Raw genomic sequence first — 14145 nt, 5'->3', positions numbered from 1 at the left:
TAGGGCCGTGTCAGGCTTCGGAACTGGGGCCGTGTCAGGCTTCGGGACTGGGGCCGTGACAGGCTTCGGGACTGGGGCCGTGACCGGCTTCGGGACTGGGGCCATGACAGGCCTCGGGACTGGGGCCGTGTCAGGCTTCAGGACTTGGGCCGTGATAGGCTTCAAGACGGGGGCCGTGATAGGCTTCAAGACGGGGGCCATGGTAGGCTTCAAGACGGGGGCCGTTGTGTGGAGCGCTGGTTCAGTGTCTGCCTCCCCCACAGTAAACGAAGGATCCGCGTACAGTAGGGCGAGGTCAATAAACTGAGCCATGTTGAGAGAGCAGCGACCACCAGGCATGAATGATGAGGCTGGCTCATTCAGTCCATATTGAAAAATGTCTTTTAGAGCCACCTCATCAAAATTCACCTGGTTAGCCAGGGCACAAAAGTCAACCACATAAGCCTCCAAGGGTTGACTCCCTGACGCTAAAACCAAGAGTTGGGCGCTGTGTCCATAATGTTAAGGGCACGGTTTAAAGTTCTACAACCGCTGCCCTGCATAAACAACCCTTGGCAAGCGCCGAAGAGCCATCAAACCTCTCAGGGGGTTGAAGGCTTATGGCGCTCGGGGATGTGTTGGGAGCATAACCGGGCTCAGGGACAGACACAGGCGGAACAGGGTGAAACAAATCAAAAATCGCACGTACCTGCTGTCCCTGGGCCGTGCGCGCTCGGTCATGCCTCCAAACCGTAGCTCCTCGCGCTGAATGTGACGTGTACCTCCGCTCTAGTGAGCTGCGCGAATCCTCAGCGCGGGACATTGTGACTGTCTTCGGTAAGGTTGGTTATTCTGTGACCCGCACAAGAAGAGACAGTCACAATGTCGAATTCAAACAGCTTTATTAGAACAAAGCGTGCAAAGTACACAAAAAGGGCAAATCCAGTAAAGCGTCGTCAAAGGGGGGCGTGATGTCGGAGCCGGGGAATCAGAATAGAATAAAGGGGCAAATCCGGGAGAGAGTGGTCAACGAGAGCGGGAGGTTGAAGCCGTGAAAACAGTTAACAACTAGGGCGTAGAACTAGACGGGACTAGCGGGATCAAAGACAGGGGAACAAGGGGAACACTGGAGCTGGCAAGCTAAGAGGAAGACTACACACAAGGGAGTTCGAAACTAGACGGGACTAGCGGGGGGCAAAGACACGGGAAACTAAATACAATAACCAACAAGCGGGAGACGAATGTGCTGTGATATTTATAGAGACGAGTGCAGGTGTAAACAATGACAGGTGATAGGGACGAGTGCAGGTGTATACAATGAACAGGAGATAGGGAGCGGGCATGTGAGCCCGAGGGGGGAGATAGTGTACGAGCATGTGAGCTCGTAGGAGCAAAAACGAGCATGCAAGCTCGAGCGAGCAAAACGGGCGATAAAGCTCGAGGGGCGGAGCGAGGGAGCGGGGTTCGTGACACTTTCATACATGACAAAACAAAATTCATGTCGATTTTAACCCCCCAAAAATAAGTTTAAATTAATTAAATTATTTTTAAATTAGGTCTAAAAATACATTTTATTTACATAGCACATAATACAGTATAACATTGTATTTGCCTTATTTGATAACCATAACCATGACAGCAATATAAATATTATCTTATTAAACAAATTGCTTTAGACATAAAGTGCATCAAAGGAGTTTAGAGTGAATGTGCAATGAGAGATTCCCTACATTCTGTTTAGAAAGGTCTATGAGTAGTTCAGTACTGAAGTCCTTCATTTTAATACTGTTCTTTTTGCATCTGTTCAGTTTTCAGCCAAAGAAACAACACAGGCTACTTGAGATCAACTTATTATGATGTGATGCTCATCGGGTACATTCATGTTACGTGCACTCCTTGAGTCAATTTTATTCATCTCTATAAGCTGAGCAAACATCTGAAATCCTGTTTTACCAAAGCCAAAATTATTTATTTTATTGAATTATGTAATAGTTAATACATTTAGATGCCTCAACAAGATTGCAAACAACTTCCATGTTTGTTAGTATTTTCACATTATTTTTATTTTGAGAAGACCTACACCTGGACATATTTGCCAAAGTGATCAGCACCTTTGGACCTGATGTGTCAGCTCCCCCTAACAAAGCACTTAAGTTCAACTTTAGAACGGGCAATCTACGAGTCGTTACTCCATCGTAAAAATGACACTCTCATTTATGTCGCAGAATATTTATTTTGATTAGTAGTGTATGTCAAATAAGAGGTCTGGTGAAAAACATGAGTGAATCAGATGTTCTATTTAACTGCTGTCCTATAGAGTTGGGGAATGTTATATTCAAGTGGAGGCTAAAGAGTGGACAAGCACAGAAGAGAAACAAGAGAAACTTCTTGTTCAAGAATCATTTTTTATGTTGTAGCCACTAAATTATGACACATATGACAATTCCCCTTTAGTCCCAATGTCCTTGCATCCTGAGATGGTCCGAGATCATATTCAGCATTGTCATGGATGACACTATTTCTGCTAATTGTTCCCAGATTATGAACAGGGAAGAAATAGTTAGAATTTGTCATCTTGGTGCTAAGCGCAGTAAGCGGATCTGTTTTAAAGGCATGACTGTAGAGAGCTGTGCAGTGCAGAGAAAATTAGCGAATCAGCCGGAACCATTTCAGTCTACCATAAGCATATCAAACTTTTTATTTGAATAAAAACTAATTGCTCTAACAATATATATAATATAGTATGATTATTTTGCATGTGAGCATCTTGCAGTTGATGGAGATTTGTGGGATGCACATCCAGGGCACGAAGCTCCCGTTCCACCACATCCCAAAGATGTTCTATTGGGTTGAGATCTGGTGACTGTGGGGGCCATCATAGTACAGTGAACTCATTGTCATGTTCAAGAAACCAATTTGAAATGATTCAAGCTTTGTGATATGGTGCATTACCCTGCTGGAAGTAGCCATCAGAGGATGGGTACATGGTGGCCATAAAGGGATGGACATGGTCAGAAACAATGCTCAGGTAGGCCGTGGCATTTAAACGATGCCCGATTGGCACTAAGGGGCCTAAAGTGTGCCAAGAAAACATCCCCCACACCATTACACCACCACCACCAGCCTGCACAGTGGTAACAAGGCATGATGGATCCATGTTCTCATTCTGTTTACGCCAAATTCTGGCTCTACCATCTGAATGTCTCAACAGAAATTGAGACTCATCAGACCAGGCAACATTTTTCCAGTCTTCAACTGTCCAATTTTGGTGAGCTCTTGCAAATTGTAGCCTCTTTTTCCTATTTGTAGTGGAGATGAGTGGTACCCGGTGGGGTCTTCTGCTGTTGTAGCCCATCCGCCTCAAGGTTGTGCGTGTTGTGGCTTCACAAATGCTTTGCTGCATACCTCGGTTGTAACGAGTGGTTATTTCAGGCAAAGTTGCTCTTCTATCAGCTTGAATCAGTCGGCCCATTCTCCTCTGACCTCTAGCATCAACAAGGCATTTTCGCCCACAGGATTGCCGCATACTGGAAGTTTTTCCCTTTTCAAACAATTCTTTGTAAACCCTAGACATGGTTGTGCGTGAAAATCCCAGTGACTGAGCAGATTGTGAAATACTCAGACCGGCCCGTCTGGCACCAACAACCATGCCACGCTCAAAATTGCTTAAATCACCTTTCTTTCCCATTCTGACATTCAGTTTGGAGTTCAGGAGATTGTCTTGACCAGGACCACACCCCTAAATGCATTGAAGCAACTGCCATGTGATTGGTTGATTAGATAATTGCATTAATGAGAAATTGAACAGGTGTTCCTAATAATCCTTTAGGTGAGTGTATATAGACGGAACCCTTTGAAATTGTTTTTAGAGATTGCAAAAATATTTGTAGCTGACAACAAAGTTTAAAGGAATTTGCTGCAAAGGACCAAGTTCCCCTTCTGTCGCTCTCTCCAAGTTGTGTCGGAGAAGCGACACTAGGGGTCTCTCTTGAGCGCCGATATTCACCTCTGACCTATTGAAAAGGGCCAATTAGAGTTGGCAGTCAGTATTTGCATACCCCGGCCCGCATACGGGTATTTAAGCGGGGCAAATACGGAAGTTTAGTCAGAAAATTTCTTCGGAGCCGATGGTCTGTTTGCAGTCTTCTGCGAGAATACAGAAGCCTGAACGTTCCCGTTTCTCTGACGATCTGCCTGCTGTTGGATTTGAAAATGGGACTGGGGATGCGAGGCCGCGAACGGCGCGCTGCCCCCAGGAACCAGTCATCCAACCGTGAAGGCTGTGGGGAGGATGGAGGGTTCCAATCCAACCCCACGCTCACGGCGGCCCAGGAAAGCATGTCAGACATCTGAGCTTCGGCCTCAGCCTGGGCCTGCTGTCCCGAAGGCAGCAGTCCAGGGGAGTCCTCGGCATCAGACGTCACACTCTCCGATGCAGCGGCGAGCTCATCTGCTTCGGGCTCGGGAGGATAGACAGCCAGGCCGTGAGGCGAGCCGCTATCGCCGCGAGCGTGGATGGGGACCAGCGAGCGTGTCGGGGAACGGGAGGTTCGCGGGGGTCTACCCGGCGAAACTGCACCCGCTGCCGCCCCCAAATCGCCTAGATTGGTTCGCAGCGGTTGACCTGAAGGACGCGTACTTCCACGTCTCAATTCTGCCACGACACCGACCCTTCTTACGGTTCGCGTTCGACGGCCAGGCGTTTCAGTACAAAGTCCTCCCCTTCGGCCTGTCTCTGTCCCCTCACGTCTTCACGAAGGTCGCAGAGGTGGCCCTTGCCCCGCTACGAGTAGCCGGCATCCGCATTCTCAACTACCTCGATGACTGGCTCATCCTAGCACACTCTCGAGAGTTACTATGCACACACAGAGACCAGGTGCTCCAGCACCTCAGTCGCTTGGGGCTTCAGGTCAACTGGGAAAAGAGCAAGCTCACTCCGGTTCAGAGCATCTCTTTTCTCGGGTTGGAGTTAGACTCAGTCTCAATGACAGCACGTCTCACGAGCGAGCGTGCTCAGTCGTGCTGGACTGCCTCGCTTCCTTCAAGCCAGGCACAGTGGTCCCTCTAAAACTTTTCCAGAGGCTCCTGGGGCATATGAGCGTCCTCACGGCGGTCGCGCCGCTGGGGTTGATGCATATGAGACCACTCCAGCACTGGCTCCAGACTCGAGTCCCGAGACAAGCATGGCACCACGGCACGCATCGGGTAAGGATCACCCCCGCCTGCCTCAAAACACTCCGACCCTGGACAGACCTCTGCTTTTTACGGGCAGGAGTGCCCCTGCAGCAGGTGTCCCGACGCGTTCTGGTCACAACCGACGCCTCCCGGTCCGGGTGGGGTGCCGTGTGCAGCGGGCACGCAGCAGCAGGCCGTTGGAAAGGGGCCCTGCTGCGTTGGCACATCAATTGCCTGGAGTTGCTAACCATCCTTCTTGCTCTCAGGAAGTTCCTCCCGTTAGTTCGGGACAAACACGTCCTCGTGAGATCGGACAGCACCACGGTGGTGGCGTACATAAATCGCCAAGGCGGCGTACGCTCCCGCCACATGTCACAACTCGCCCGCCGACTCAAGTCGCTGCGTGCCACTCACATCCCCGGCAAGCTCAACGTCGTAGCGGACGCGCTATCACGACAATGCCTGCCCGGCGGGGAGTGGAGGCTTCACCCCCAGTCGGTCCAGCTGATTTGGGAACGGTTTGGCAAGGCCCAGGTAGACCTGTTTGCCTCCCAGGAAACCTCCCACTGCCCGCTCTGGTACGCCCTAACAGAGGCTCCCCTCGGGACAGACGCACTGGCACACAGCTGGCCCTCGGGGCTGCGCAAGTACGCATTTCCCCCAGTGAGCCTTCTTGCACCGGTGCTGTGCAAGGTCAGGGAGGACGAGAAGCAAGTCACGTTAGTGGCCCTCTACTGGCCCACTCGGACTTGGTTCTCGGAACTCAAGCTTCTCGTGACAGCTCCTCCCTGGCGAATTCCCCTGAGAAAGAACCTCCTCTCAAAGGGACGGGGCACGCTCTGGCACCCGCGCCCAGACCTCTGGAACCTCCACGTCTGGTCCCTGGACAGGATGCGGAAGAGCTAGCCGGCTTACCGGCAACCGTTGTGAATACAATCAACCAAGCCAGAGCCCCCTCTACCAGGCACCTTTACGCCCTAAAGTGGCGTTTGTTCGCAGATTGGTGTTCTTCCCGAACTGAAGACCCGCAGAGATGCGCGATCGAGTCAGTGCTCCTGTTCCTACAGGAGAGGCTGGACAGGAGGCTGTCCCCGTCCACCCTCAAGGTGTATGTTGCCGCCATTGCCGCCCACCACGATCCTGTAGACGGCAAGTCTTTGGGTAAGCACGACCTGATCCTCAGGTTCCTGAGAGGCGCCGGAGGTTGAATCCCTCCCGGCCAGGCCTAGTTCCCTCCTGGGATCTCTCGGTAGTCTTGGCAGGACTCCAGAGACCTCCCTTCGAGCCGCTTGAATCAATTGGACTCAGGGCCCTCTCTCTTAAGACGGCCCTGCTGATCGCGCTCGCCTCTATCAAGAGGGTCGGGGAACTGCAAGCGTTCTCTGTCAGCGACACTTGCCTGGATTTTGGTCTGGTGTAGTGGTTTCTTGTGCCAATTTTGTGAAAAATCACTCAACATCTCTGGGGTTTTGATTTCAGAAGAATAGACTTTATTATCACACAATAAAGCCGAGTTGCCTACGGTGAAACCACAGTAACAACAACAACAACAACTCTGGGTTTGGTTTCACTTAAATACATCTCCTCAAACAAGGTGGGGCTTACACTTTTTTAAACATGCATTCGTTATCATCCTCTTCATTGACTCTGGTCTTGACCATATTAGGAAGTAACAGAACCACCTTTGGAAGAGATCAATTCTCCCCCCTAAGTAATGCTATTTATGTTTCTGCACACACAGTCAAATAGTCAAACATATGTTTAGCACACATTCATCACGTCCACAGGCCTTTACACACAGTAAACTGCATGTTTGCCCCTCAGACATAACTGTGGTATAAATCAACAATGTTTTCATTGATTACTCCTGATTAACTTGATAAAAATATACTACATATTCCCTCCTCTGTGACTTTTTATAGTCACAAATTAACATATTTAAGCATGTGCATGCTCCTGGTTTGGTCTTGTTTTTGGTTGTCACAGTTATGTAGAGTGTATCAAACAAAATATTAATCCTAATTTTAAGAGTTCTTGCTTGTAGTGAGATGTCTTCAACCCAGATACTTTGCACATCGTAGAGGGTCACCCTTTGGGGAGAGGTTAACCAGCACATACACCCAGGGCATGGTTCTTCATATCTTCTTAAATATTAATTGAAGGAATCAATCTCCTCCCAAGTTGTTTTTTCTGTCCATTCAGGGTATTTGCCATTGCCTTGGGCCATACACATCTATCAAAGTCATCTGCTTTACTGTTGCTTGAATCCAAAATTATTTTATCAATGATCACACACAACAGAATCTTATTCCTTCCACAATGTTATTATCCAGATATTATATTAATTTTAGTTAATTGTGCACCCCATTTTTTTTGGCAATCAGGGCATGCTTATTTTTAGTCACCACCATGTTTTCTTTTTCCCATTATTATTAAAATGTACATGAGTTCAATAACAGCATAAACAAAAAATAATTTTCCAATCGTAATTCTTCATCATGCAAACAATCCCAGGTTTGCTTAATACTTCTTTAATAATTTAGGCACTTCTTTGTATGTAACGGTTCTCAAAGCTTTACCTCCAAAATTAATCTGTAATTGATCTTCTACACAGGGTGTGATTCCCTGATAACACAGTGATAGAATGCTTGTTATTCATCACTGTGATAAAATATTTTAATAAAGCGGTTATTAAGACACAGTCGGGTTGAGTGGAACTCACAACTTCTGGCAGGTTTCTTCTAGACCTCCCTTTTGATGCTTCTTTCCTAAAAGCATCCATCCACCTCCTTATACCCAGTTCACCCTTCTTGGGCATGTTTCCAGGGTGGTGGCGCCCTGTCTTAGGCAGCTCTCATTTTGCAATTGGAGAGGCTTTACCCATCATTGGGTCGTCACCTCTTGCCACTGGAGAATTTTACCCGTCATTGGGTCATCATCTCTTGTCTCTGGTCTCGTTACCACTCAGTCCTATTATCTAATCTTTAATAATTTGGTATCCGTAAACAGACATTTTCTTTTGTTGAGCATCACCTGAGAACCGTCACAGCCAATGGAGCCATCTACAACTGCTCAAACATTGAGACAGTCCAAAACATGGTTAAATTCACTAATTTCCATTTAAGTTGTTATGTTTTTTCCTTTAGCAAAGGTCACAAAAGACCTTATCTCTTAGTGAAGACTAACCAACAGAACAAATCAAAATACAGGGTCACCTCCGTCAGTTTCTTAATTTAAATCATCACTTTAATTTAATAATTTCTAGGTAGTTTTAGAACTTCACTTCAAATTGCCCTCTGAATATAACAAATCTTTAATCATGACGAGGTAAGCTGTTTGAACCTTTCCTTCGTATTTCTGTATCTAACATTATTGTCAAATCACATCATTTTCCATATAAAAGAAAATAAAATCAAAAGAAAATAAAACAATTTCGTGATTGGTTTTAGCCCACTTAAAAAACTTAAACTGAGAGCGAGAGGGAAAGAATTTGGAGAAAGAGATTCCACTCCTTCACACTGTTGTTACAGTTATTCCTTTTTTTTCTTAGAAATTACAATAACACATTTATCTAATTCTCAACAGTGAGAATAGTGATAAATGTAATTTAATGAAATAATATAATCAAATATATTTCATTATATTATCTGCTTTCAACCTTTCCATTTTAAACCATCTTCAAGAAAACTTCTAGAATTTCTACTTCTCTTATCCCTTCCCTCCTCGCGCAATAAAAATAATGCGCATTTGTATTCAGACCATTGAGAAATTCAAGTTTTCGTTTTAAATCAATAAACTTTCTTATGATTACTTTCTCCATTTTCTTACTCTTCTCAGGAGAAGGAACTTTCATTATGTCAAATAAACCAACATAAATTAACTTTTTTAAATTAACAGAAAATAAATTTAAGATTTTAAACAAAATAAAATAGTAAAGTGGCACAATGGAAGTTCAGACCTATATCTTGTGTTTTGCAATAATTGATCAGTAAAATACATTATGTCCTTTAAATTTCTTACAAGTCTCATTTTTTAAATCTTAATGTTATCATCATTTAATAATATTATTTTTCAGTTATGTTTTATACTTACCAGCATTTCATGATCAATTATTCAGTTAAATAGCAGAGACAGATGTCACTGTGCATAAACTGTATACATTTAAAACTGTATTTTCATGGATTTACCTCAAAATAAAAAATAGCTTACTAGAAATAGACACTTAATTAACTCCTTGCAGTACTGATTAATCTTTTTCTTTAAAGTGAGGGTAGTCTTTGGAAATTTAGGGGAGTAAACAATTCAATATGTTACTCTTACTTTGCCATTAAGTTTTAATATTTAACCTTCACATCAACAAATTCGCAATTAGATGCAGGATTTAAATTTAGACCCTCAGAACAATTTAGACATGGATATTGCACCCATGGATGGCATTTGGAGAATCAAACATCCAATTAGTCATATATGACTGAAATCAATTTATCAAGAGAAATTTTAATCCACAATTGAAATGTCAATTCAGTAATGATTACCAGCATTCATGACAGTAGGAGGGCCAATCATATAACCGCCCACATACTGTATTTCTCAGTCTTTTTCTTTTCTCCGGACTGTCTCCTGTAATATCAGCATCTTCAATAAATCATTTGGCTCAGCAATCTGCAATGGTGAGAGACTGGTTCCAGAATGTGTTATTGAAATGACTTACACAATGCTGACAACAGAAAGAGTAAAACATAGTTAGCATCAATTTCACACAGAATAGACACATGAATACGAAATTATTTATGATATTCAATTTAATCTTAATGTTTCTCTATGGGTTTCACCCAGTACCAATTACCATGTTTTTCCTTAGCATTATCAATATTTTTTCCAAACAAATACACCACATATTGGGACTTATTTCAATTTTATCTGGCATGACTGGTTATAGAACAAACCCAAGAAAAACTTCTCTGAGCTAATTTGAACAATAGAGAACATGAAATGATTTAAATTATTCTTTAATTCTAGTCTCAGTGACAAATTTCAGTGTACCCATGATCAACCAATGCCTACACTATATAAAACAAGAAATAAAAGAAAAATATCTAATCTTAAAAGCTATCTGTCTTTCCTAAGTTTGGGGCCCCATTTGCATGAGTGAAGACATCAAGAGAGACACTGGGTTTAACCCCTCCTGCTCACTCTTCTTACAGAATGCAGGATCCGTTTCTATTAAGAACACTATCAAGTCTCACTCAATTTCTCCATTCAGACATTCCTAGCAAAAATAATAAACACTATCTGTCTTATTCTTGTTGGTTGATCAAGTTTACACCAATAAAGTTGCACACATGTACATTGTTCTCCAGATATATTTAAACACATCAAAAATAAAACATATAATCATGGGTTTTTACATGTATATATTAAGACATTATACACTCACCTAAAGGATTATTAGGAACACCTGTTCAATTTCTCATTAATGCAATTATCTAATCAACCAATCACATGGCAGTTGCTTCAATGCATTTAGGGGTGTGGTCCTGGTCAAGACAATCTCCTGAACTCCAAACTGAATGTCAGAATGGGAAAGAAAGGTGGTTTAAGCAATTTTGAGCGTGGCATGGTTGTTGGTGCCAGACGGGCCGGTCTGAGTATTTCACAATCTGCTCAGTTACTGGGATTTTCACGCACAACCATTTCTAGGGTTTACAAAGAATGGTGTGAAAAGGGAAAAACATCCAGTATGCGGCAGTCCTGTGGGCGAAAATGCCTTGTTGATGCTAGAGGTCAGAGGAGAATAGGCCGACTGATAGAAGCTGATAGAAGAGCAACTTTGACTGAAATAAGCACTCGTTACAACCGAGGTATGCAGCAAAGCATTTGTGAAGCCACAACCTTGAGGCGGATGGGCTACAACAGCAGAAAACCCCACCGGGTACCACTCATCTCCACTACAAATAGGAAAAAGAGGCTACAATTTGCAAGAGCTCACCAAAATTGGACAGTTGAAGACTGGAAAAATGTTGCCTGGTCTGATGAGTCCCGATTTCTGTTGAGACATTCAGATGGTAGAGTCAGAATTTGGCATAAACGGAATGAGAACATGGATCCATCATGCCTTGTTACCACTGTGCAGGCTGGTGGTGGTGGTGTAATGGTGTGGGGGATGTTTTCTTGGCACACTTTAGGCCCCTTAGTGCCAATTGGGCATCGTTTAAATGCCACGGCCTACCTGAGCATTGTTTCTGACCATGTCCATCTCTTTATGGCCACCATGTACCCATCCTCTGATGGCTACTTCCAGCAGGATAATGCACCATGTCACAAAGCTCGAATCATTTCAAATTGGTTTCTTGAACATGACAATGAGTTCACTGTACTAAAATGGCCCCCACAGTCACCAAATCTCAACCCAATAGAGCATCTTTGGGATGTGGTGGAACGGGAGCTTCGTGCCCTGGATGTGCATCCCACAAATCTCCATCAACTGCAAGATGCTATCCTATCAATATGGGCCAACATTTCTAAAGAATGCTTTCAGCACTTTGTTGAATCAATGCCACGTAGAATTAAGGCAGTTCTGAAGGCGAAAGGGGGTCAAACACAGTATTAGTATGGTGTTCCTAATAATCCTTTAGGTGAGTGTAGTTTAATTTAATATTGTTACAAATTTATTTTCTCATATTGGACAAGACAGAACATAAAACAGACACATGAATGTGAAATTTTCACATTTAAGATTTATTTTTCATATTCCAATTTTAAAATCCTTCTTTTTAATCTCCCTTTACCATTTTCAGTGGCTTTGATAACTACTGGCCACACTTTGAGAAATGACATCCACATTCTATCTAAAGTATTTGCAGCTGGCCTTTGGGAGCTGACCTTTGGGAGCTGACCTTTGGGAGCTGACCTTTAGGGTCACATAGGGAGGTATTTTTAAAAAGGATCCTGTCATTTTACCCTCCTCTGCATGCCTCATGTTTCTCATTGAACTGCTCATAGTTCTTTATTCTTTTTATTACTTTTCCTGTTTTTAGTTTTTACTCTTATCTTGTTTTTTATCGATTTTTTAACCTTTTAATCTAAATGTCTTTCTAAATCATTTTCCTTATCTTCTTCTAATATATGAATTATTATACCCCATTTTGAATACATTTCCTATATGTTTGTCAATTTACTTTTTAGAATCAGTTTTCATCTAGATTTTAGTTTTTATTTCTCCATTTGTTCCTTCTTCATTTTTACTTGGCATATAAAAATGAAAATTTATTTTAGCACCCTTAATTTAGATAAATCAATAAATACATTTAGAGAATAAATGAATCTTTTATTTATTTATTTATTTTTAAATGTATTTCCTTCTATACTAATCTTCAATGGCAATATTTTGAAACAATTTTCCCAACTTCTTTCACCTTTACTTTTTAATACACAAAGTTAATTCAAGTCACTTTATTATTTATTTATTTTGCTTTCTCATTTCTTTGAGATTTTTACACAGTGGATTTCTAGATTTTAGTATTTCCACTGGAGTTGTACCTTATGTAATATAACAACACTTATCTTAAATACAACCTTTGTTTAAATTCCAATTACTTAGTTGACTTCAGTTTAATACACTGGACTCAAAGCTTTAATCCTTATTCTCATTCTTTATTATTAATTTTTTTCCTTTGCTATTTTTGATTTTTCAAACTGATTTTAATTACTTTTACAGTTGTTTAATTTTTATTTCAATTTCTAATTTTTTATTGTTACTTGTCCCTGTGCTTTAAAGGTTAAACTTTAAGCACAGATATCTCTTTTGACTTCACAAATTCTCTATATGAAGTTCACTTCTCTTCTGTGACTGACTAGTTCAGAAACTTAGCATATTTTTACCATCAGCTGCCAGCTGCTAGTTCTAAAAAAAAAACCTCACAGCTTAGAGTTAATTTTCTATTCACGCAGCAAAGGCACCCTCTACTGATTACACATGCTACGCTATCTCAGATTTTAGTTTTCTATGTGTTACCTAAAGAAATTTCTTCCAGACTTTATGAGACAGCTTTAATTTTCAACATTCATTCAGCATATAAATGACAAACTTTCTTTATTGAACAAATTTACTCCATTCGCCTTTGTCTCTTATTTATTTATTGGGCTCATATTACATCCACACAGTGTTCTTTTTATGGTCAACGACTAATCACACATTCCAGTTCGGTACCGTACTATTTTTATTCAGTCATACATGTTCATACACATTCACTCTACACACTCTTTCAACCACAAATACTGTTACAAGCACAGAAATGTTATACTTATTACAAACACAAGGCCTTTATAAACACCGAGCTCTTAAAAAACACACTAAAATTGTTCAATTATTATTATTCCTATCCTAAGTACCCTGCAGGATTTATAAAATGTTTCATTCTTTTGCTCACCTGTGCAGCTTCCTATTGCTAATCAACAAGAACGGTATCCGTGAGTCTTTTTTACCTGCTCACCCGTGCAGCTTCCTATTGCTAATCAACAAGAACGGTATCCGTGAGTCTTTTTTACCTGCTCACCCGTGCAGCTTCCTATTGCTAATCAACAAGAACGGTATCCATGAGTCTTTTTTACCTGCTCACCCGTGCAGCTTCCTATTGCTAATCAACAAGAACGGTATCTGTGAGTCTTTTTTATCCTGCTCACCCGTGCAGCTTCTTATTGCTAATCAACAAGAACGGTATCCGTGAGTCTTTTTTACCCTATTCAGACGTCTTATTACTATTCCGATATATATCTTATAATATTATCTGCCTTTATTTACTGCTATTTCATCTAGACCCTTAACAGCAAATAAAAAACAGATCATTGCATGCAATTATTTCTTCTGGAATCAAAACCCTTTATTTATTCTTATTTTCCTTTTTTTATTGGTTTAGAAGAGCTTTTTGAGCGTTCTTACCACCACAGGCAAACTGGCAAGCAACACAAACTTTTATATATAAGTAAAAGTTG

This window comes from Xyrauchen texanus, chromosome 19, assembly GCF_025860055.1.
Source record: "Xyrauchen texanus isolate HMW12.3.18 chromosome 19, RBS_HiC_50CHRs, whole genome shotgun sequence".
NCBI classification, from domain to species: domain Eukaryota; kingdom Metazoa; phylum Chordata; class Actinopteri; order Cypriniformes; family Catostomidae; genus Xyrauchen; species Xyrauchen texanus.
This window is presented reverse-complemented; position numbering follows the sequence as displayed.